Source organism: Sinocyclocheilus grahami, unplaced genomic scaffold (assembly GCF_001515645.1).
Source record: "Sinocyclocheilus grahami isolate Dianchi unplaced genomic scaffold, SAMN03320097.WGS_v1.1 scaffold79.1, whole genome shotgun sequence".
Lineage (NCBI taxonomy): Eukaryota > Metazoa > Chordata > Actinopteri > Cypriniformes > Cyprinidae > Sinocyclocheilus > Sinocyclocheilus grahami.
The window spans coordinates 959,701-964,028 of record NW_015505258.1 but is presented as its reverse complement, the minus strand read 5'-3'; the positions used below and the strand labels follow the sequence as shown (position 1 = coordinate 964,028).

Genomic DNA, 4,328 nt, shown 5'->3' with positions numbered 1-4,328 from the left:
AATGCAATAAATCCATTGAATCAATATAAAAGTTATTTTTCATATTGAAACTGTTGAAAATACACAACATAGTAAGTTGATCCACATATGACAGCCTCTAAACTTGGTCAATACTAATCTAATATACAGGCACTGGACTAAAAATACATTCAATCAGTCATCGCTCCCAAAATGAATTCAACGGGTCATCTTGTTAATGCTATAAATTAATTACAACAATAAAAGAAAATGTAATCATGAACATACATGAACAACAATATCACATTAAACCACAGAAATTCCAAAATGACATTTCCCTTACATTCAACTTCCAAAAGTGCATTCATCTTTGCCATGTTACATTCATTTAGTTGACTAGTGCTATACGCTGTATTAACAAAAACATTAATGGCATAAATAAAAACACTTACACTGACAAGCTACGCTTCATAATCGAATGCGATTCATCTGCGATTATCAAAGTGATATAGCAGTGATCTATGGCTCTGTGTATTGCTTACTGACACACACATACACACACACACACACACACACACATTAGATATCGTGCAGCTCACACATCCAGGAGCAAAGAAACTTGTCAACGCTGCCCCACGACTTTTATTAATAACAATTTAAATACTGAATCACTACATTACATCACTACATTATATTTTAATAAAATCGCTGTTTTTTTTTTAGTAAACTCACTCTAAAAAGAGAAATGCACAGACGCGCATTCACGCAACTCTCTCTCTCTCTTGCACGCGCTCTCCTTTTATACCCGCGCTGCGGGGCGGGGTGTGCGTGGCGAAACACGCACGCCAACTATCATTGGCTTGTTTAGTTAAAACTCGAAGGTGATTGGGCTCTCGGGCGAGATCCCAATTCGTCAGTCACTGACGTAACGTTGAACGTGACTGACTGAATGGGAACTAGGAAGCTGGGTGTATTCAAAGCGGTTTGGAAAAAAAGATGACAGAATAACTCGGCGGATATCGCATTTTGCGTAAAAATTTAAAATGGACCTTTCAATATGGACCAGATACAATACAGATTTTGGCGGAAACTCCTTTTTTTTTTAAAATGCCGTTTATCGCGTTTTGGAACCAAACTCTTCATATATTTTAGTTTAACATCTAAAAGCTAGATTTAAATTGTGTACAGAACAACATCAAGACACCACAGTATTGCCGTCCAGGTCTGTATAGTTAGTTTGTCTGTCTTTTAAACCTTTAAATCTAACTTTTAAAATAGTATATAAATTGTTAATTTGTGCTATTAAACATAAGCTGTGTTCATACTAGTAATAGCATTATTGACACATTTCAATGAGGCTTTTTTGAACACACTTTACACTTTAACACAGATTTGGATTATATTTATTAATCATATTGTTGCATCTTTTGTGTTTGCCATTTAAATATTTTTTAAATAAAAGCTATTTTTTTCTTTTTATGTCCAGAGGGGAACAGCGGACAGTCCATGAAATCATTCTCCCACCCAGCTGTTGACAGCTGTGCTGATGGGTAGCTCCCTTTTCCAGCAGAAGATGTAGAGATGAGCTGTTTTTTCACATATTAAAGGGGTCATATGATGTGATTTCAAGTTTTCCTTTCTCTTTGGAGTGTTACGAGCTGTTCGTGAATAGATAAGATCCCTGAAGTTGCAAAGACTAAAGTCTCAAACCCAAAGAGATATTCTTTATAAAAATGAAGACTCGTCCACGCCCTCCTAAAATACTTTGTTTAAACATGCCCCCACATGTCTACGTCACGATGGGGGAAGATTTGCATAACTCCGCCCAAATGTTCACGCAAAGAAAGAAGGCGTAACTTTATTGTTGCTGCCACCATGTTGTGAAGACGCTGTGTGTTTCATTGCGAAAGCGAAACTACTTTGTTTGGCCTTCCAAATGAGGACACGACTAGAAATCAGTGGTTAAGTTGCATTTACAACACTGTTCCAGAACAGTTCAACCCAGATATTCAGATGTGTGCAGTGCATTTTATGGAGGACTGTTTCCTGATCCTGGAAGAGTAGACTTCAATGCCGGTGTTCTGACAAATAATGCTGACTCTCAGCCTGTAAGTACATATTTTCATATTTAAAGAATTTGCCACTGATGATTCAAACACGATGTTTTGAGCAGTGTAGAGTAGCGCTTGTTGTTTGTCCTTTCTCCGATCACAAATGCAGACATGGTTTTATGTTTACACGGCGCGATGCAACATAGCGCATAAAAAGACAGTATAACTCATTATCCGTAATTATGTCCCCACTGGATGCAACAAATGCCTCGTTTATAATGGGTTTTATTGGTTTTGTCTCGTCGTGCTGGGACACGGCATCACAGTATGGTAAGGGGCGTAACATTTCCGTCACACGCTTGAGGTATTTGGCCAATCACAACGCACTGGATAGCTGGCCAATCAAAGCACACCTCGCTTTTCAGACCGATGAGCTTTGTAAAAATCGACGCGTTTCAGAAAGGCAGGGCATAGAGGAGAAACAATAATGTACAGTATGTGGAAAATAATGTGTTTTTTTTTACCTTAAACCGCATAAACACATTTCATTACACCAAATACACAAAATAATGTTCTTTTTGGCAACATCATATGACCCCTTTAAACCACTGTTTGTTTTGCGATAAAGGCTCACCAGACATATCACTCACTCCAATTCTTTGATACTGGAAATTCACAGCTGGGAAGTTCTGTTTGGCAACAAACAGCAGTATGAAAATCCCATAACCCACTAATATGGTTTCTTTTCATTGCACCCTTTGGCACAGTTTGTAAGTAACTGTTACACAACACTACATATGAAAAGCGTGTTTGCACTCTAAATCATTGAGTCTTAGGTACTTGTTCTTGCACTTAGATAATTACACATATTTATCGCCTTAACTTTATGAGTTTCATAACTTTATGAGCATTATTTTATGGACACAAACACTCTTGGTTAGTGGTCAGATATGTTTTCTTTGAATAAAAGCAAATATGTATTGCAAGAAAACCGTGGGCATGTTTTCATTGAAAATCACAATATATACTGTTATATAAATTTTGAAACTGAGTTCTGACCTACTAAAACATTTAGTAAATTTGCTGAAGATCCTTGAGCCATTCTTGATAATAAATGCAGATGGATTGATCATTTTCTTTGTACTGAATACTGTTGTCTGAATCCTTAATCCATAGAGCATCAAACTCAATGCGCCAGAGGCCATGAGGCGCCTAGGCTTTTTAGTTGTCTGTCTAATGCCAGCACGTTTTTCTATTGTGTTTAATAATTAGATGTCATTGTTAAGAAACTTTGCAACTTGCAACTCCTCTGAAGGATGCAGTGTTCTCCAAAGTTGCTAAGAATGAGGAAGATGTTCTATTATTTAAAAAAAAACTAACTTTATTATAAATTATAAATTAAATCTAAGTGGTGCCAAAGTGACACCATCGTTGCACTTTTTAGCCACCAACTAATGAATTGGTAGAAATGACAACCCATAAAACAGAAGTAGAAATTAAAAATTATTGTGTTAAATAGATGGAAACAAAGATATTATGAAATGGTTAACATTTTACAGCTTCACGCATACATCTTTCTAGAAATGTTGTAGCCAGACTGAAACCAGGAACTGTATCTTGACCACTGGTTCTCAGGTGGAGGGTTGTGACCCCAAAGTCTGGTCTGATGGTAGAAATTAGTTACATTACTTGTATGTGTTGTATTGTGTAACATGCATTCATCCTTAAAAACCATAAACCGAATTATGTAATGAACAAGAAAATATGATTTAACTTGCATTGAGGACAAACATGTTTTTCCTGTAAATTGTTATCTGCTGAGATTATTATTATTATTATTATTATTATTTATCATTTAGTTTATAATTGTTTATTTATACTTAAATCTATTTATATGAATTGTTTGGTTTTTAAGACATTTTTTGTTTACTTTTGTTTAAGGGGAGAAAAAAACTGTATTGGTTCACTCAGTGTCTAATGTTAAATCTGGGCCCTCAAACAGAACCAGTTAAAAACTGCTAACTTGGACAATAATGATGGACAATAGTGGAGGCTTTTTTTAGAGACAGAGCACAGAGCGATAAAAGGATGTCACTTGTTTGTAGAAACTCAAGTGTAGATGTCCTGAAAAGTAAATCTTTAAGATTTGTATTCAGGAGAAATGTAGAGTTTACCATACACTCTTAAAAATAAAGGTGCTTCAAAAGGTTTTTCAAGCGATGCCATAGAAGAACCATTTTTGGTTCCACAAAGAACCATTCAGTCAAAGGTTCTTTAAAGAACCATCTCTTTCTTGCGTTTTTGTAATCTGAAGAACCT

The 4,328-nt window shown here is 35.9% G+C and overlaps 1 long non-coding RNA gene across 3 annotated transcripts in view; it reads left to right on the top strand.

Annotated features, from left to right (window-relative positions):
* Positions 1-1,459, top strand: part of LOC107586243 (uncharacterized) — a 10,408-nt gene extending 8,949 nt beyond the window's left edge. For all 3 annotated transcript variants that reach the window (XR_001609333.1, XR_001609335.1, XR_001609334.1), the window contains exon 5: positions 1,445-1,459. This is a non-coding gene — a long non-coding RNA (uncharacterized lncRNA). The remainder of the gene's footprint in view (positions 1-1,444) is intronic.
* Positions 1,460-4,328: the final 2,869 nt, after the last annotated feature.